Here is a 21,523-nt window from a genome sequence, read left to right on the forward strand (position 1 = left end):
AGCTTGGCCAGATATTGAGCCAGGTACATCCTGTCTTTACAAAACTAAAAGGTATTTGACTTAGGCACACGTTTTCAAGAATTACAATCCCGTTCAAAGCATATTTACAGAAATAGGGGTGATCTGCCTGCGATCCTGTCAGCACTGAATCAGAACAACTCCTGGGGTCTGAAGTGACAGCTGGCACCTCAGACAAGAAACCCGAGAAGCATCCCAAGTAATTTTAGGAGAAAATATTCGAGAAAAAAATGAATCCAGGAATTCTTGTGATTTCCAGGAATGATCACATCTGTCCCATGCGTGATTGGCAAAATAACACTAAATCCGCCATGAGAATCACCAATATTATGAGAGAGAAGAGAGTGTGCAGGCCGAGAGGTGCTAGCAGTACTCTGTGCTGTCCCCAAAGTCCACTGGTCCTTGCCGAGTGAGTCTGCCCCCATGGGCTTTTGCTTCATCAGGAGACGTGCTGGACAAGCACTCATATACTGGTCAGAAACTAGGCCGCACGGCTCCCAACACCTTCCCTCAACCTGAGACAGAGTTGAGAGGCCGGTGAGTCGGGACCTTCTGCAGGTACTGTGGATGGAAATGCTTCTCAGGCTATCTGTGAGGTGCCGGGCTCTCATACCCCAGGGAACAAAAAAACCGGAAACAGCCAAGAAGGGCTTGACCCACTCTAAGAATGAAAAGGTCTGCTTGTTAGGGCATACACACACACACACACACACACACACACACACACACACACACCACCCAACACACATGGAGGCTGAGAGTCAACTAAGGTGAAATGGCACACACACACACACACACACACACACACACACACACACACACACACGCACACACCACCCAACACACATGGAGGCTGACAGTCAACTGAGGCGAAAGCTCTGGAGATATCTGCAGGTTAAGTCTGGGTCTCCCTCGTGGCTTGCCCCATCCCCCAAACTAACTTTCAGGCCTCACATTCAGGCTAGAACTCATTTGGAACACTCTTGGGAGGGGGCGTTTGCCAGGGTTTTCAGGCCACAGACAGTGCCTGGGTCCCAAGAGGACTGACTCTTCAGAACGCCTAAGGGCCCCCTGGGGAGAGGGGGGGAGAATTGAGAACTGTTGCAACTCCACCCACAGGATGGGGGAGCACTGCTTCTGAGGGTTACATATATGCCACCCACAGGATGGGGAGCACTGCTTCTGGGGGTTACATATACGCCAGTTACTATGCCGCCCACAGGATGGGGAGCACTGCTTCTGAGGGTTACATATACGCCAGTTACAATGCCGCCCACAGGATGGGGAGCACTGCTTCTGAGGGTTACATATACACCAGTTACTATGCCGCCCACAGGATGGGGAGCACTGCTTCTGGGGGTTACATACATGCCAGTTACAATGCCGCCCACAGGCTGTAGGCAGAACCACGTCTGTACACAATGATAAATTCCCCAGTGCCCGTCCAGAGAGGAAGCAACAAAGGTAAGCTATCCGCCCGAGCCAAGACCTTGGTATCCAACCCCAGGACCTCTTCTCGCTGAGGAGTGTCTCGAGCGAGCAACAAGTCCAGGGGCTTGAGCTATGCTGACTAAACAGGGCCAGGAGTGAAAAGGAAACATCTCTTAGCATCTTCCAGACTGACACCACTTACACCCGACTGATGATGGCCACTGTGTATGTGTGTCTGTGGAGGGGTGTAGTAAGAGGCTCTCACATTCAGTGGAGCTGGTGGACAGGTAACAGGACGTACCAGTTAAGCAGACAAATTGTCTCAAAATGAGGGGTCTGTAACCTTGGACTTGATGTCCCACTTCTAAGAATTTATCTACAGAGACAACTGTCACAAAAGCGCACGACCACACAGAAGACAGGGTGCCCATCACAGCCCAGAGCAGAACCCTCCTAGATCAGCAGACACAGCGACCCTGGACAGCAGCCCCCGGCTGCTCTTAGCGTGAGATAGAGCTGGACGGACAGAATGCACAACGGAGCCCCACACGCGCTCTTAAGTAGCAGAACAACGTCATCAGCTGCCTAGGAATGAAGAGGCATCAGAACTGGCCCAGGAGCAGCTAGAAGGGGTGATGGGCTCCTATTCTGACAGTGTGCGGAGTTTGGGGGAGGGGCCTCTTAACCCTCTCCAGCCCTTGCTAGGCTGTTCTTGTAGATGAGTGTGTTCTAACTAAGGGTCTGAGCGGTAGCTTAGGGGTGGAATGTGTGTCGGGTGTGCTCGAGCCCCGGTCCTCATCCTCGGCGCTGCCAAGTAAAACCTGGGAGAAAACTACAAGGACAATGGGAAACCAATGGGAGTCTCTCGGGTGGGTAAAGATTCCGTGTCTCTGTCCAGGCTGTATCATCATCATCATCATCATCATCATCATCATCATCACCTTCTTCTCTTTTTAGATTGTTAATTTCTTAATTATGTGTATGGGGGGAGGACGTGTGTGTGTGTGTGTGTGTGTGTGTGTGTGTGTGTGTGTGTGTGTATGTGTGTGTGTGTGTATGTGTAGCTGCCCGCAGAGCTGAGAAGGCACCAGATTCCCTGAAGCTGGAGTCATCGGTGGTTATGAGCTGTGTTGTTGGGAAGCAAACTAGGAACAGTAAGTGCTCCTAACCAGAGAGCCATACCTCCAGCCTGTAACTTTTGACAAGGTCTGGGGAGTAGCATCCTGGTAGGACTGGAATTCAATGACTACCCACCCTTCAGCGAATTCCTGGAAAGAGCCACAGGCTCTGAGTGAATCTTAACACACAGCCATGGTTTTACTGGGACCACAGGAAAGGCTGGTGGCGTCTGTGAAGGGCGGAAACACCATCTGTATACAGAACAAGCTGAGCCCCGAACGGCCACCTGAGCTGTCTCGACTCTGCCTCCTCTCTGAGGCTTCTTTGTGGGAGCCGTTGCCACACTCAGGCACCTTCTGGTGGCAGCCACCCACATGACAGGTACTTTGTAGGTATGTCACCCTGGGGAACCACTGAACAGTCAGCCCTGATCTATGCCAAGAATTCTGGACACTAGCCCTAAAGACAGCGTGCCCACTGGGCCCTAAAAAAAAAAGTTCCTGGCTAAGAAGCCATTCAGGACCCTCTGCTGGGCCAGCTCAGCTCCCCAGACTATGTGCCTTTTTCTAATATGCTTTGTCAAGCGGAACACCTGTTTGTCCTGGCAGAACCTTCTTCCCCTGTGGAAGAACCTTCTGTCAAGGTCACCAGTGACCTTCACTGGTGAGGTTTCATTCTGAGAGGACCTGCTGGCAGGGGGTCCTTCCTCCCTCCTGGAAACCCCTTCTCCCATTGGCAACAGACACTGCTCTGCTGTGGCTGACCCCAGGGCTTCTTCCTGTTCTCTGATCTCTAGTTTGTTTTGTTTTTTTTCCCCCCCAGACAGATTTTCTCTGTGTAGCCCTCTGGCTGTCCTGGAGCTAGCTCTGTAGACCAGGCTGGCCTTGAACTCAGAGATCCACATGCCTCTGCCTCCTGAGTGCTGGGATTAAAGGTGTGCACCACCACCACCCAGCCTCTAGTTTGTTTTTTAATTAAAACATCAACAACAAAAACAAACTTATGTGTATAAGTGTTAACCTGGATGGATGGATGTACATCACATGCATGCTTGGTGCCCCTGGAGGCCAGCAGAGGGTATCAGATCCCCAGAACAGAACTGGAGTTACAGCAGTTGTGTTTTGTTTTTGAAATAGTGTATACCATGTAGCTCAGGCTAACCTTGAACTCATGGTTCTCCTGACTCAGTTTTTCAAGTGCTTGGATTACAAATGTGTGTAGAGGCATGTCACTATGCCTGGTTCCTCTCAGACCTCTTAGTGCTGGAGGGCTGAGTCCTTGCAGCTGGTACCTTGCCTAGTGACTTAAATAGTCATATGTCAAGATATCTTAAAAAATAAAAAAGTTTTGTTTTGTTAAGGCAGGGTCTCATGTAGCTGAGAATCACCTTGAACTCCTGGCCTTCCTGTGACTACCTCCCAAATGCTGGGGTTACAGGCCTGCACATCCTGCCCAGTTTACGTAGTGCTCATGATCCAACCCAAGGCTTCGTGCAGGCTAGTCAAGCACTATACCAATTGTGCTACATTCCCAGACTCTAAGTAAAATTCTGTAGCCTTCTCCTGTGCACCACCCCCAACTTTTCTATTCCTTGCAAGCTAAAAAGCCTTAACACCTTGCACCTAAAGGCTGAGAGCTAGCTCATGTGCCCCTAGTCTTTCTCATCTCTACTCAAGACAGCTCCATTTTGTCCTTTCAGTCAGTCAGATTCAGAGGCAGTGGTGAGCCTTGCCTCCTGTCTTTCCCTATCCCCCTTCATCTCCTCAGCTGCAGAAGAAAGATAGTAAGTGAGGGGAAAGAGAAAGGGATGCAGACTTGAGAAAGAAACATTTTAGGTTTCAGTAATTTTGAAGTTCCCATACTGCTGACTTACCATTTGAAGGAAACAGATTACTGGGGAAGAGAGGACATCAATGGGCCTAACCATCACTGGCCACTGCATGCTGAACTAGCAAGCAACCTGCCCACCAAGATGTGCCCTCGGCTGCAACAGTGGTATGACTGTTACGGGATAACCAACCACTTTCCGACTGATTTGGAGCCTGCTCCAAAGGGGAGGATTCATGTCTGGTACAGTAAACTTGGTCAAAAGCCCACAGCTGGAAGGTCATAGGCCCCACGTTGAAGCTTAGAGTTGTTTGGCTATTAAACTGTTTTCTAAATATGTGTTTGTTTATGTTTATACCCACAGATTTGTGCTGCTCTCAACCTCAGTCAGAGAAACTCTTTACAGCAGACAGCAGTTAATGCAGAGATTCATAATTAGTCAAAGAGCTGCAAGTGACTGGCGGGTGCTCAGCCCCTAAGCTGGACAGCTATAGCGTACCACCACAACCCCACAAGCCCATACCACCATCAACAACCAAGGCCCAGGGAGCATCCGAGAGATGAGTGGGAAGAATGTAAGAGCTGGAGGATGGAGAGGAGAGCTGTGCAATGTGCTCTTATGGACATGACATGGCCAACTCATTCATGACTTCACAGCAGCTACGATTACCTGCACAAGACTTGCACAAAATCAAGCCAACAAAACTGGTAAGTTGTTAACAATACTCTAGGGGAGGGTCCCACACCTATGTGCATATGGGCAGCACCAATTGGACTTAGTGGATTTCTTTCTTTCTTTTTTTTTAAAGATTTATTTATTTTTATTTTATATGTATAAGTGTTTTGCCTGCACAGATATATGTATGTGCCTTGTGATCGAGGAGGGCAGATGATCCCCTGGAACTGGAGTTACAGATGGTTGTGAATTTCCATGTGTGTGTGGGAACCCAACCCAGGTTCTTCGCACATTTTTACTCTTAACTACTGAACCATCTCTCTAGCCCCTGGACTATTTAAAGGAAAAAAAAAAAAAAAAAGAGGCTATGAAGTTGGGAGGGATATATGTTAGAGGGGTGAGAAGTGGATCATATCTACTATGTATGACATTCTCAAAGAATACACAAAAATATTTTATAAAAATAATAAAGCATGGAGAGTGGTGGCAAATGCCTTTAATCCCAGCATTCTGGAGACAGAGACAGGAGGATCTCTGTTAGTTTGAGGCCAGTCTGGTCTATAGATCGAGTTCCAGGTGTAGCTAGAGCTACACAGAGGAACCCTGTTTTGAAAAAAAAAATATTTTGAGCCAGGTATGGTGGCCCCATGCCTTCAATCCCAGCACTTGGGAGGCAGAGGCAGGCAGAGCTCTGAGTTCGAGGCCAGCCTGGTCTACAGAGTGAGTTCTAGAACAGCCAGGGCTACACAGAGAAACCCTGTCTCAAAAGACCAAAATCATCACCATCATCATCATCATCATCATCATCATCATCATCATCATCAAATAAACAGATCAGGAGCTGGAGGTGCAGTTCAGTGTTAGAGGGCTTACCTCATAAGCCCCAGCACCATGAAATGAAACTAAATTAGGTATATCAATTTAAGACTTGAATTTATAGTTTTCATTATAAGCTTGTAACTCTAATATAAAGTTGATTTTAATGAGCTACTTTGTTGTTAGTGATCATTTGAATAGATAATTAGACTTGGGCTATGGCTGAGATAAGAAATGAAGAGTATTTAAATAGTACACCTACAGCAGAAAATTCCACATTTTTTCAAAGGAGTGTTCTTTAAAGAAAAACAACTGAAGAAATAGAATAAAATGTTAATATTTGGTTGAGCCATATATAATTGCTGGTACTTGGCTACTTTTGACCCAAAACAGCAATTTCACATGGTACAACCTGAGGATGGGCTTCTTCATTTTTATCTTTTTCTATACAGACATTCTACATTTCCCATAATTAATTGTATTAATTTTATAATTAGAAGGAACACACAAAGTAACTTTAAAAAAAGGCACTGTGGGGGAGCTAGAAAGATGGCTCAGCATTAAGCACATCTGATGCTCTTTCAGAGGGTTGGAGTTCAGTTCCCATGCTGAGTGGCTGACAACCGCCATAGAGAAACTACAGCTCTGCCGGGCGGTGGTGGTGGCAGAGGTGCACACCTTTAATCCCAGCACTCGGGAGGCAGAGCCAGGCGGATCTCTGTGAGTTTGAGGCCAGTCTGGGCTACCAAGTGAGTTCCAGGAAAGGTGCAAAGCTACAGAGAGAAACCCTGTCTCAAAAAACAAAAACAAACAAACAAACAAAAAAACCAAGAAACTACAGCTCTAAGTCATCTACCACCCTCTTCTGGGCTCCACAGGAACCTGCCTGCAGGTGCGCATGCTCACACACTCACACACACACACACACACACACACACACTCTCTCTCTCTCTCACACACACATTCAAAAACAACAACAAACCATTCTAAGGTTTTGGAGATAGCTCTGTGGGTAAAGGCATGGCCAATCTGATGACTTGAATTCGATACCCAGAACCCACCTGGTGGAAGGAGAGAACAGACTCCACAGTTGTCCTCTGACATCTGCACACTGCATCACAGCATGGACATGCCCACACACATACAAATAAGACAAAACGCAGAGAACTACTGTAAAGACCTTCTAACACTGCTTCTCTGGGGCACTGTTTGAAAGGGAACAGTCGAGTGGGTGGGAACCGGGAAAAGGGGCATCCTGGAATCCTGGCTATCCTCAGGTCTTACCTTGCAGCAAGCTTGCCCACTCTACCCTTTACTGACCTTTGTCCAGAACTAGCCAGAAGGAACCTTACCCTTCCCCAACAGCCATAGGTGAGGCCTCCACCGACCTCCAAGCCATGGCCCTGTCTCATGTGAAACAGGTTAAAAACTGGAGGCAGGGAGAGAAAGGATCTACCACTCGAGTTCCTCAGTGGCTCCTTTTGTTTCCAGCATCCTGTGTCACATCTGGTTTTGTTTAGTTTGGGTTTTTTTTTTTGAGTCAGAGTCTCACGTAGCCCAGGCTAACCTTGAATTCACTATGTGGCTTATGATGAACTTCTGATCCTCTCGTCTCACTTCCCAAATGCTGTATGTGTGCATCTGTCTTCTCTGCCCAAAGCTCACACATCATCCCAGCTAACCCCGAAGGTTTTCTTTACCCCCAGCCAGACTTTGTTGTTTCCTTGCACGGCATCTGGGCTTTTAGCTCAGCAGGGTCAGGTGCTCCAAACTCTCACCCAGATTTTAAAGGTGGTCTCTAGAGCCCTAGAAGGCCAGAACCCTGCCCTGCACGGTCCTCCTCCCTCCCATTAAAAAAAAAAAAAAAAATTACAATCCGTCAAAGACTATAAGGAAATACGTAACTGGGTTCTGAGTTTCAAAGTCCACAGGGGCCCCCAGCAACTCCAGCTACTTTTCTCCTGGGGAAGAAACAAGGCCCTGGATCACACAAGGGACCTTACTACCAGAGATGGCGTCCTTAGTGGCTTCCTCACTGGGTCACTCAACACGTCCAATCCCCAGGTTCCCACAGCTGGTCCTGGGTGCTGACTTGGTGACTGAACACAATGGCCTCGAGGCACAGGTCTGCACCTACTGACAGCTGGACACCCTGATTTCCTGGCAGCCAGCTCCTCTTGCCTCCCTTTGCCCAGGCTTGAGCGGGATTAAGCTGGCTATTAATAGTGCTGACCTCAGCCAGCAGGAGGAGCAGCTGCCCTTCCCAGCGAGAAGGGGTGAGAGAGAAGTCAGCCAGGGAGGGAAAAGCACCTAAGCTTTCCAGCCTGGGAAGACTGGGACATTTCATCCATCATCTGAGGCTCATCTCCCAGGCTGGGCCAATGACCTGGCAGAAGCTAGGAGACCAAGAGGCTGTGGTTGCCCAGCAGGCTGTCCTTGCCCACACTGTGCTCAGTCATGCTGGGTTTCCAAGGCTGCAAAAAAAAAAAAACAGTGGGAGGCTGAGGAGTTGGCACAGGTGGTCAAGTACTTGCCTTGCAAACACAAGGACACAAGTTTGATCCCCAGACCCTATGTAAAACAATTATAACTAATACTAATACAGGATAAAGAAAAAGTGGGGTCGCCTGAGCACTGAGAGGCAGGCCAATACCACTGACCCACTGGAACCATGTGAGTGGGCAGGCTAGGGAGGGGCATGGCCCCCTTGTTCCCCTGAAAACAGACAAGAGAACCAGTCTGCCCAACTGCCCAGGAGTGTCATACAGAGGCTGTACCACAGGCCAACAGGGGCTCAGAGCAAGCAGTGGTCTCACATAAAGGTCTTCTGTCTACAACCTTCCCACTTTGACCATTCAAACATTAGAGATCACTTTATCCACAGCTGGGGCGGGGGCTGGCCTGGGACAGACTGGTCGGTCACAACAGAGAGGGATGCTAAGGAAGGCCTTAATTTAATTCAAGTTCATTTTACTTATATACTTCAATAATTTCATTTATTATTATTATTACTACTACTATTAGTGTGTGTGTGGTGATGGGGAGGTCATGCCACTGTGCACGTATGGAGGTCAGAGGAGAAGTCTGTGGGGTTGGTTCTCTCTTTCCATATTTATTTGGGTCCTAGGGCTCTACCTCAGGTAGGTCAGCTTGTGAAATAAGAATCTTCACCCTCCCAGACAGCTCACAGGCCCAGATTTTATTTATTCTCAATATTTTCAATATTGTCTCAGTATGGTGCTTCTCTCCATCTCTTGGGTTCAGGTAACCCTCTGACCTTGGCCTCTCTTAGAGGAGGCACATGCCACCGTGCCTAGCAGTAAGACTACAGTGGCCACAGCAGCGCTCTGCTGGGCAAACCAATGGAAGAGTTCAGAAATAAAGTCCAGCACTTGGAAGGCAGAGGCAGGAGGATTGCTACAAGTTCAAAGCCAGCCTGGGCTACATAGGGAGCTTCAGGCCAACCAAGCCAACCTAGTTTCTAAAACACACAAAACAAAACCTCCAGTTGGCACCCCACCCCCACCCCGTGTGTGTGTGTGTGTGTGTGTGTGTGTGTGTGTGTGTGTGTGTGTGTGTGTGTGTGTGTGTGTGTGTGAGATCATATTACAAACCTGATATTTTGAATCAAAAGAAAAAGAGACTATTCACTGAAAGGTATTGGACTAACTGGCCAGTTATCATTGCCAGCCTTTAATAAGGCAAATAGAAAAATCACGAGTTTTGATGTGCCATGCTTTGCTCAAGCCCATGGGAAGCCTGCCCCTTTCTGAATGGAGACAGAGGAGGAGTAGATGGGAGGTGGGGAGGGGGGATTGGGATGGAAGGAGAGGAGGGAGGGGAAACTGTGGTCTATATGTAAAATAAGTGAAAAAAAAGTTGATAAAATAAAATAAAAAAGAAAGAAAAATCACAAGTTTATACTGTGTGTGTTTTTAGTTTTTAGTCACTGAGCCATCTCTTTGGTCCCTTGTGGTTTCTTTTTGTTTTGTTTTGTTTTTGACAGAGGGTCTCCATTTGTACCTCAGGGTGGCCTGAAACGTTGTAGCCTAGGCTGACCTGAAATTCACTGCAATCCTCCTGCCCACACTTATTTTTAAATACAAATACAATGACTACACATTGACCCATGGAGCTGCAAACTTTAAAAGGGGCCTGTCAGTTTGTTGCTGTGTTGTTGTTGGCAGTGCTCGGGACCCAAGCCAGTCAGCTGCCGAGGTGTTTTGATTTATCACATCGGTATCCCGCATTAGTAGAAGAACTAGTCACTTCTGATGGGAGTTTAAATAATTCCTTCAGGAACACGGCAGCATATGTTAAAAGGCACAATGTGGACTCAGTCCTTTCCTCCACTCCTAGGAAGTGACTTACTACTAAGGAAATACCCAGAATGTGCAAGGTGTATGCAGGAAGGTCCATCCAATATTTATAATGCAGAACTGCAGCAGTTAAAAGGGGTGACTCAGACCTAAATTTATTGAGGGAGTTAGCGATTCACGGTATGCACAAAACAAACAAAAAAGTTATAAACACGAAGGGAGCTGGGTGTGGTGGTGCATGCCTATAATTTGAGCACTTTAGGCTGGGGCAGGAGGATCACTAGTTCAAGACCGGCTGGGACGACAGAGTGAATGTGGTGTCAGGATGGACCACACAGTGAAACCGGCTCAGACAAGCAAACACCAAGGGCAGCCACGAAGACCAGCGTAGGAAGAGTGCTCACCGCGCTTCACCGTGCAGAAATGGCACTGGATACTAACTGCTACTATCTCTTCTCCCTTTTACAGTAAAAAAGGATGAGGATGCCACCTTCATGAGCAGCCACGGAAAGAAAGCCAGGCAGTTTCTTTCCAACTAACTCAGGCCATATAACAAGGTCCAGCTCAAAACTAAATAGGGCTGGGCATGGTGGCACACTTTAATCTCAGCACTCAAAAGGCAGAGGCAGGAGGATTTCTGTGAGTTCAAGGTCAGCCTCATCTACATATCTAGTTCCAGGCCAGCCAAGGTGGCATCAGAGACCCTGTCGCAAAAAAAGGAAAAAAAGGACTGGAGAGCTGACTCAGCGGTTAAGAGCACTTGTTGCTCTTGTAGAGGATCTGAGTTCAATTCCCAGCACCCACGTGGTGGCTCATGACCATCCATAACCTCATTTCCAAGGACTCCAACAGGCATGCACATGGTGCACATTAATGCAGGTAGGCAAAACATTCACACACACAAAAAGAATCTAAAAAAAGAAAAGACAGAAATAAAGCATGCCCCTTCCTGAGCCTTGACTTTTGTCCTCAGCCAGTTCACCTGGACCCCAGAATTCCACCCACTTGGGCCACCAGGTGTGCTACAGATATACCAGCCTCCTTCCTCCCAAGACACAGACAAAGTATGGCCAAGCTCTTTTTTTCTATATACTTTTTTCTTTTGTGTGAATAATACAATAGTAAAAACCTCTGCATAAACGTCTATTGCATGACTCATAGGAATGAGTCCCATACATTTGTAAAAACAGAGTTGCCAGGCCAAAGGGTTCCTGCAAAGGCAAACTTAATATGATTTCTACACTCCCTTCTCAGCAGGAGTTCAGGTTCATACTCCCCCCCAGCAGATGTCACAGTTGGTAGTTCTTATTCATTCCTCTACATCTTGCATAAGGGTAAATAGACAGTGGGTGCTCAATAAACCAGCAATTCAGTAGACACCACCGATGAGAACACTGCATCATAACTAAGTACATTGTTGTTTTTAAACTTAATTTGTTTTTTTTTTTTTTTTTGAGACGGGTCTCACGATGTAGGCCTAGCTGGCCTGGAACTCAAGAGATCCTCCTACCTCTACCTCTCAAGTGATGGGATTAAAGGCGTGTGCCACTATGTCTGGCTTAGATATGCTTTTAATCTTTTTAAAATATTTATATTTATTCCATGTGTGTGGATGTTTTGTTTGCATGTATATCTGTGCATGTACCTGTGTGCATGTCCATGGACTGGGTGCATGCAGTGCCCTTGAATGCCAGAAGAGGGCGTCAGATCCTCTGAACTGGAATTACAGACAGGTGTGAGCTTTCTGTGGGTGCTGGAATCCAAACTCAGGTCCTATGCAAGAGCAAGGGCTTGTAACTGTCCTCTCCAGTCCATCTCTCCAGTCCATCTCTCCAGTCCATCTCTCCAGTCCATCTCTTCAGTTACAAGTATTTTTTAAGAAAAGAAATGACAAAGGGAAAAACAATGGAGTAAAGCAGAAAGAGAGAAGTTGATAGATAACAACCTCAAGGAAAAGAAAGAAAGTGATGTAGCAACTGTGGGCCAAACCAGGAGGAGAGCCAGGAGATGAGAGGGGTTCCTGGAGACAGCACAACACACAGGACACCACACAGGCTGCAGGGCCAGGCCAGCCTGGAACCTGTCAGTGCCAGCTCTGTTTACACTTAGGTCCGAATCCAAAATAAGTAATTTTCCCTTTTGTTTGCACACACACCGACCGTGGGCCCTGTCCAGATCCGCCTGTTCGTGGGAAGGGGCTGTGCACTCTACTCCCTCTCCAGCAGCTGAGAGGGAGCACACATGAGGGGTTCCTTGCACTCTAAGCCAGATCAATCTCCACCAAGCAGATAGAGGCTTGGTGTGCTGGGACTCCTGGAAGCCAATGGCAGGTTGGAGGGATCGCAGAGAGAGAAAAGGGCAGGAGGCTAGAAAGGCCAGCCTTTGTTGACCACAGCATGGGGAAGTGCAGTGACTGGGCTGGGGCGATGGGAGCTGGCCACAACAACTCAAAATTGTTCACTAAGAACGCCATTTAAAGCAGTCTTCTAGCTACCGTCATTAACCGTGGATCCCACCCTGGGTGTATTCTGTGTCTTGAGAGAGACCAGACTTTGTTCTAGAGCTAGTAATATACAGTAATAACTACTAGGAAAGCAAATTTAAACATGGTGACTTCATCTTTACTTCTTTAAACACTATGTTGGGTTGGTGAGACGGGCTTAGTGGGGAAAGGTCCCGGCACTGAGTCTGATCTCTTGTCCACACGGTAGAAGGAGAGAACCAACTCCTGCAAGTTGTCCCTTGACCTCACACACTCACCAGGGCACAATCTTGCATGTGTATATACACACAATCAATCAATCAATCAATCAATCAATCAATAAAACAAACAGAAAACTGCTTTTAGTTGTTTATGAAATATACTATCAAGGTAATACCTACACATACATAATATTTGAAAGAACAGAGATACAAACTAAAAAACACCTCTTGTAAATGGGGCGTACAATAAAAAGTTAGGACATCCCCTGTAGAACAACCCTGTAGTCTCAGTCCTTTAGGAGGCTGACTGCTTGGGAAGTTTACATAAGATCAAGAGGAACAACACAGTGGGCCCCATTGCCAAAAAAGGAACAAGACCAGGGCTAGTAGGATGGCTTAGTGGATTAAGGGCACTTGCCACCAAGCCTGACGATCCGAGTTCAATCCCCAGCCCAGGATCCACCTGGTGGGAAGAAAGGACCCACTTAAGCAAGCTGTACCCTGACCCTTTAATAATCTATGCTGCAGTATGTGTACACACACTAGATCTTATCTTATCTATCTACCTACCTATATATCTAAATAAATAAAATTTAATTAAAAGAAATAGCCCCATAAAGATGGCCATGCCTCAGTTGCCTCTTTGTATAGTAAATGCCTACATGGTGTCACCATCACAGCCTTAGGGTGACCTTCTTTCCCGAAGTCTATGTGTCCCACAATTATGTACTGAGAAGGATCCCAGGAAGTACCACTAAGTCTCCTACTACAGACCTTGACTTTGAATTCCACTAGAGAAGCCACATCCAGGGTCATTATGCAAGGGGGTGATTGGCTGTGTCCTGCTCCAGGATCATTGTACAAGGGGGTGATTGGCTGTGTCCTGCCCCAGGGTCATTGTACAAGGGGGTGATTGGCTGTGTCCTGCTCCAGGATCATTGTACAAGGGGGTGATTGGCTGTGTCCTGCTCCAGGATCATTGTATAAGGAGGTGATTGGCTGTGACCTGCTCCAGGGTCATTGTACAAGGGGGTGATTGGCTGTGTCCTGCCCCAGGGTCATTATGCAAGGGGGTGATTGGCTGTGACCTGCTCCAAACAGCCTGCTAACCTCAGCACCCTAGGGTGGAGCTGCTGAGAGAGAGACAGGGACCCTAAGACTGGTCTCCAACCCCAGGGACATGCTCATGCTTTTGAACCTTTTTATTATGGGAAATATTAAACACATACAAAAGTAGAGGTAATAACTTAATTGCAGCCTCATCTACTTTAAATACTTAATGACTCGTGGCCAATCTTGCTTCCGCTTCCTCTTTACCCCCACTCACTTTACTAGCTTTTTTTTTTTTTTTGAAGTAAAGTCCAGGTTTTATCTGTAAACATCTATAAAATTATACCCGCAGATATCTAATATTTCAATTTGTATCTCAAGAGGACTTTTTCGGAGACAGAGTTTTGCTCAGGCTGGCCTCACACTTGGGTTTCTATTACTGTGATAAAGACTATGCCCCGCCCCATCCCCCAAAAAAGGTGAACTGGGAAGGAAAGGGATTCTTGGCTTACATAACTAACCTGAGGCACAGTCCACGGAGGAAAGTCAAGACAGGAATGCGGGGCAGGACCTGAAGCTGGAACTGTGGTGGAGGCCATGGGAAACGCTGCGGACTGGCTTGCTCTTCATGGCTTGCCCAGTTTACGTTCTTATATACCCAGGACCACCTGCCCAGGGGTGGCACCACCCACAAAGGCATAGGCCCTCCCTCATCAGTCATTAATCAAGAAAATGTCCCACAGGCGTGCCTATGGGCCAATGAGATGGAGGCATTTTCTCAACTCAAGCTCCCTTTTCTCAGATGACTCTAGCTGGAATCAAGCTGACAAAAACCAGCCAGTATTTGTACAAATACTTGTAAAAAATGGACTTTTTCTTTTCTGAGACCTGGTTTCATGTAGCCAGGCTGACCTCAAATTCACTATGTAGCTGAAGATAACTTGAAATTTCTGACCCTCCTGCCTCTCCCTCTCAAGCACTGGGATTACAGGCATGGACCACCACACTCAATGGATGGCCTACTGGGACTTCAGGTACTCTACCAACTAAACTGCAAAGCAGTACTCTACCAACTAAACTCCATCTCCAACCCCCAAATGTTCTGTTAGGAGTAGAAATATTACCATACATATTCATTTTAAAATATCCTCACTCCCCTGCAAAATTATAGTTAGCTGTAGTTATCTTGGAAAGGTAGGGGTGTGTGTGTGTGTGTGTGTGTGTGTGTGTGTGTGTGTGTGTGTGTGTGTATTACACACATTCTTTTTTTTTTTTTTTTTTTTTTGAGACAAGGTCTTGCTACATGGCCCTGGCTGTCCTGGAACTCACTCTGTAGACCAGACTGGCCTCGAACTCACAAGAGATCCACCTGCCTCTGCCTCCTGAAAGCTGGTCTTAAAGGCGTGTGTCCCACTCTTGGATATATATACCTCCACAAATGTTTACTATTCCCCCCTGGCATTGATACAAAAGAGGAAGCAAGGAAGCGAAGAGCATTTAGAATCTTGTCTTGCTGGGCGTGTAGTTTGACAGCAAGCCACAATGCTGAGTGCTTGAGTAGCTTGGACTTAACCCCCAGCACTCAAAAATATGCCTACCTTTCCAAGACAACTATAGCTAACTGTAATTCTTTGGGAAGTGTAGTATTTTACGATGAATATACAGAATGCCTAGCATGGTATCATGGACCTACAATCTCAGCACTGGGAAGGCAGATGCAAGAGAATCATGAGGTCTGGGACAAATGGGACTGAACAGCATCACATGACTGTCTCAAAAACAAAACCTCTATCTCCATAGGTAACAATCCACCTGAATTAGATCGCCACATGTGGAGGCTTGCTTTTTGCAAAAAAGTACTTCACGCTCTTTTTATTTCCTGTGTCATTAAGGTTTTTGAGCCAGATGTGAATTTAAGGCTAGCCTCTTCAACTGTGCCATCCCCTTTGGTATCATATGGAAACTCTTGTGACGATATCTCCACGTATTTGAGAGAGGCGTCCGAGGATAGGTTCTTTAAAGGTTTCTGAAATTACCTAACATAGATTCAGTTCAGATCTCAGGTATCATGGTGGGATGGTTAGGGACAGTTAGGACTCAGGGATCCAAAGCCAGGCAGCAAGGACGAAAACACAGAGCTTGCTCCACTGGCTGCAATGGACGGAAATGAGAGAGGAGTGTGAGCATGTCCAGCCCAGATGCTGACCTGGCTGATAATCTGGTGTCCCTCCAAAGAGAGGGCAGGGGCCATGTAGCCTGGAGGTCCCAGGGATTCCAGGAGTACATCAGCACTGCCAGCCTCCTGGGCTTCGCCCCTTCCACCCAGTTCTCGTTTCAGGAGCCCCCTCGCCTTTGTCTAGTGGGGTCACGGAGCCGGAAGAAGGGCGTGCTGGCCTCCTCTTCCAGAGTTCCCCAGCCAGAAAGAGCCCTTTCTCCATCAGGCCTTTGCTCGAAGCTCACCGCCTTGGGAGGTTCCTATTCTTCAAACCTGTGGGCAGTTAGCCAACAATTTACTGCCATATCTACCGAAAAGTCAGACCACAGTCAATCAGCACACATGTGCATGTTAGCCATAAATATTTGATAGGAAATATTCTGCTAAAGGCTTCACTGAAATCCATCCTAGCCTGCGACCGGTTTTCCAATGAATGAACCTAGTAATTCCACCCTATTACACATTAGTGAAAAGAAAGCATCTTTCCCCTCGGTGAACCCCAGTTGGTTCCTGGTAGTCATATGCCATTTCCAAATTGTTTACACACTATTAAAATTATTCTTGATCTTGGTAGTCAAACCTGAAGAGGGAGAAAAACTACAGCAACGGCAGAGGTGGTGATGTAAGGAGCCGGAACTAGACCAGGGATGGGAGAAGAGGACAAGAGGATTCTCTGATATGCTTAAACTTGCTCACCTAAAGTGAGATATTAATTACAAGAGGGGGAAAGACTTAATTATTAAACAATTATTTTTCCTGCTATTAAAAAAGCTGATGGCATCTTATAATAGCAGGAAAAACAATTATAGCTCCATCTCTCATGAATACAGGTGCCAACATCCCCAGTAAAGATATTAGCAAATTAAATTTAGTGATGTTAAAGCGGGTAATAAATCATGAGGAAGACAGGTTGGCTCCAGTCGTGAAACGTTTCAACATGGGAAAGAAAATCAGTATGTCTCAGAACCAAGGGGGTTAATCATTCAATCGTATCATCAGGTAAAGGGGATTGCATGCAAACCCAGCAGCCTGGCTCCACAGCTGTCCACTAACGTGCGTGCGTGCGTGCGTGCGTGCGTGTGTGTGCGCGCGCACGCATTTAACTGCTAAGGGGAGAATTTCACTGATAAAGGAGTTCTATACAAATTAAAGGAAACAACATTACATGTCAATCATGTCCATTACTTCACTCATCCTCATTCCCACCCTCATGCTAAGGGAACTGGTGTCCGGCATGCCAGGTGAGCACTGTGCTCCCCAGCTGCGGCGGTCTGAATAGGTACGGCGCCCCCAGAGACTCGTGTTAATGCCTGGTCATAGGGAGTGGCACTATTAGGAAGTGTGGCCTTGTTGGATGAACTGTGTCACTGAGGAGGAGGGCTTCAAGGCCTCATATATGCTCAAGCCACGCCTAGTGAGACAGTTCACTTCTTGTTGCCTGCAGACCAAGATGTAGAACTCTCAGCTCCTTCTCCAGCACCATGTCTGGCTGCACGCTGCCATGTCCCGCCATGATGATAATGGACTAGACCTCTGAAACTGTAAGCCACCCCAATTAAATGTTTTCCTTTAGAAGAGCTGCCGTGGTCATGGTGTCTCTTCACAGCAGTAGAAACCCTAACTAAGACACCAGCCCTTGATGATTGGTTTTGAAAACTTCCCCTAAACCAAAAGTGAGGTCAGGATGCTATGACCTGTAATGTCCCAACCACTGAAATAAGGCAAAAACAAGATGGAGAATATGAAAGGCTTGGCAATGAATAAATCAAACTGCCATCACTCACAGATAATACAGTCGCACAAAATCCAAAAGAAGCCGGGCGGTGGTGGCGCATGCCTTTAATCCCAGCACTCGGGAGGCAGAGCCAGGCGGATCTCTGTGAGTTCGAGGCCAGCCTGGGCTACCAAGTGAGTTCCAGGAAAGGCGCAAAGCTACACAGAGAAACCCTGTCTCGAAAAACCAAAAAAAAAAAAAAAATCCAAAAGAATATAGAATAAGTATTATTAGACGGAGTGAGTTTAGAGCAAGGTCAACAATAAAAGTTAATTCCATTTCTCTATACTTGTATGCATGATAAAAGAGCATATCTGGTGTTTAACTCTGGCTCTTAGCCCAGGGCTTCAAAAGCCCAAATGTCTTTGCTACAGTAAGGAGGCAACTCAGGGTAGGCTACCAGATAGCTTCAGGAGTTGGTCACCAGAAAACCAAGCTCAATAACTGTAATACAAGCTTGGGGCTTGGCACTGCTGGGCTCCTGGATGGGGGGACTGGGAGACTGCATTCAGTTCTGAGGGCAATGACTTTAATCAATCATGCCTACATCATGAAGCCCTGGCACAAGCTGGGTGGGGCTTCCTGGCTGGTGATTATACTGTTGTCCCAGGGGGGAAGGTGCCTAGACTCTACAGGCACAGACCCTGAAACTCCAGCTCTCCCAGCACCTGTCAATATGAACCCTTCAACATGATACTGCAATCCTGAATGTTGCACTTCCCCAATTCTTTTGATTGTTCTAGTGAATTAATAGAGCATCTGCCTTGCATACATTAGACTCCAGGTTCAACCTCCAATCCCTAGCATCAAAAAATAAAATAAAATTAGTTAACCTGAGGGGGCCTATGGGAAGCCCAAAACTTATAACAATTTGTTCAGAAGTGCACAAGGGAATAAGGACCCCACCTGCGGCTATCTATAGGTATGGTACAGTTCATAAAAATCTACAGGTGAAAAGCTAAGGATAGCCAAGATGCCCTTAAAAACAAAGGACTCACTATTACCGGATATCAACTTATTTGAAAGCTACTGCACTATGTCGTGGTAGGATTGGGATAAGGAATAATAAATAAACCACTGGACTACAGAGCCCAGAGATAGCCTCATACATATGCCACAGCTTAGTGAGAAAACCTGCACCTTTTCTTTCCCCCACTCGAAACAAGGTTTCTCTGTGTAACAGCTATGGCTGTCCTGGAACTCCATCTGTAGACCAGGCTGGCCTCGAACTCACAGAGATCAACTTGCCCTCTGCCTCCCGAGTGCTGGGATTAAAGGCGTGCGCCCAACAGAAAGGAGTCTTTTTATTCAGTAGTTAATACTAGACTATGTGGGCAACTATATGTTGGTTGTTGTTGTTGTTGTTGTTTTGGGTAATACAGGGTTTTCTTAACTGTCTTTTTTTTTTTTTTTTTTTAAAGTGGTGCATACCTTTAATCCTAGCACTTGGGAGGCAGCTCAAACCTAACTCATTCTACATAGTGGGAGCTCCAGAGCTACATACAGAGTCACTGTCTCAAAAAAAAAAAAAAAAAAAAGAGAAAAGAAAAGAAAGGAAGGAAAAAAGAGTGACTCTGTATACATGTATGTATATAATTCTCCAAGAATAGATAATTAAAATTTTAAAAATAGGCCGGGCGGTGGTGGCGCACGCCTTTAATCCCAGCACTCGGGAGGCAGAGCCAGGCGGATCTCTGTGAGTTCGAGGCCAGCCTGGGCTACCAAGTGAGTTCCAGGAAAGGCGCAAAGCTACACAGAGAAACCCTGTCTCGAAAAACCAAAAAAAAAAAAAAATTTTAAAAATAATAATAAAGATTGAACTTCCCAGGGTACAACAAAGCTAAATTCTAGCAGGGTTGCAGATCTAAAAGAGAAAGACAAACTCCAGATTCTAGAAGACAGCATAGACAAATTTCCTGACTCACGCACAGGCAATGAATTTTAAACAGAACAGCAGGAGCTTTCCTTAACCAAAGAAAAAGGCTAATTAATTGAACCACTGCACCAGAACGAAGAAGGGCCAAGTAGCTGGGAAGCAGCTCAGTGTTAAAGCATCTGCCCAACATGCATGGGGCTCCAGGTTCAAACCACACACACACACACACACACGCACACACACACACACACACACACACGCACAGACACTTGCACAAGCATGCGTATACAAGATGCTCAAGTCACCAAAAGTCTTGAAAACAAGAAAGGAACTGACTGGGGAATGGGCAGATATTGTTGTGGGAAATGAGCTGAACAGCTCTATTGTACAACATGGTGAGTGCATTTACTAACAACGTGAGACTAAGTGTTCTCACCACACACACAAGAAAAATGTTAATTACATGAGGGAATCCATACATTAATTGGCTTGATGTAGTCACTGATGGACAATGTGTACACATATCAAAGCATTAATATGGGCATGATGGCACACACCTGTAATCCTAGCACTTGGAGAAACTAAGGTAGGAGTATCAGTTGAGGGCCAGCCAAGGGTACTTAGTGAGACTTTGCCACAGAAAAATGGGGAAAAAAGCCAGGCATGGTGGCACACGCCTTTAACCCCAGCACTCAGGAGGCAGAGGCAGGCGGATCCAGCCTGGATTACACAAACCACGAATCTGGAGAACTGGGTGGAAGTTGAGAACCTATCCCTGAAAAGTGGCCCTTCTGACCCTCTACACTCATGTTAGAGCCCAGGCATGGCTGTAATCCTCCTGCCTCAGCCTCCCTAATGCTAGGCTAACAGTCCTAGACCCATCCTTCCCTTCCACTGACCCAACCCTCCCCCCACATCATAGCACACACAGATGTATGTGCACACACAAACACACATGCATATACATGCATGCATGCATACAAATTTTCTTTTAAAAAATGAGACTATCCCCAATATTCAGTTCTTATCCAGTACTATTTCTTTAAGCTCGGCTTGTGATCCTTACAAATAAGATAATATCTGACTTCTTGCATATGGTTATATAATAGGCTTTTAAAAAACTGAGTGACTGGCTTTTTACAGAAACTAAGATCTTTTTTATTTATTTTTAACTGGGGGGGAGGAGCTGTGCATAAGAGTGTAGTGAGCATCAGACCCTAGAACTGGCATTACAGGTGACTGTGAACCGCCAGACAGGAGTGCTGGGAACTTATCCTCTAGAAGAGCAATAATTTCTCTTAATCACTGAGCCATCTCTACAGCTCTAGAGGGGGCTTTTTGTTGAGCTCAATGCATTTATAACTATTAAAAAAAAAAAAAGGCACCATGCTGAACAGTGAGGCCGACTGCCAGTGTGTAAGAGCTACTGTGGTCATCGGTTGCTGTTGGTGCCAACTGGGGCACATTTTAGACAACAGGAACAGGAACAGTTAACACAGCTAATGTTTACTATGCAATGACATAGGACTGGGCACAGAACTAAATGCCTTGCATGCCTGACCTCCTTCAGCCCTCGCATCAACCTGGAGGTGGACACAGTCATCAGCATGGATGGGCAGAGTCGTGGCCACTAAGGAAATGTTTTTGAGTTCAAGAGTCAAGTCACCATTCTAAACATTTCACAAAATAAACTGACTGT

The 21,523-nt window shown here is 46.4% G+C and overlaps 1 protein-coding gene across 1 annotated transcript in view; it reads right to left on the reverse strand.

Annotated features, from left to right (window-relative positions):
- Cnnm4 (cyclin and CBS domain divalent metal cation transport mediator 4) overlaps positions 1-21,523 on the reverse strand; it is a 43,477-nt gene that overhangs the window by 12,274 nt on the left and 9,680 nt on the right. The window lies entirely within an intron of this gene.

The sequence above is a fragment of the Peromyscus californicus genome, unplaced genomic scaffold (genome assembly GCF_007827085.1).
Source record: "Peromyscus californicus insignis strain IS unplaced genomic scaffold, ASM782708v3 Scaffold_19__1_contigs__length_69161282, whole genome shotgun sequence".
NCBI classification, from domain to species: Eukaryota; Metazoa; Chordata; class Mammalia; order Rodentia; family Cricetidae; genus Peromyscus; species Peromyscus californicus.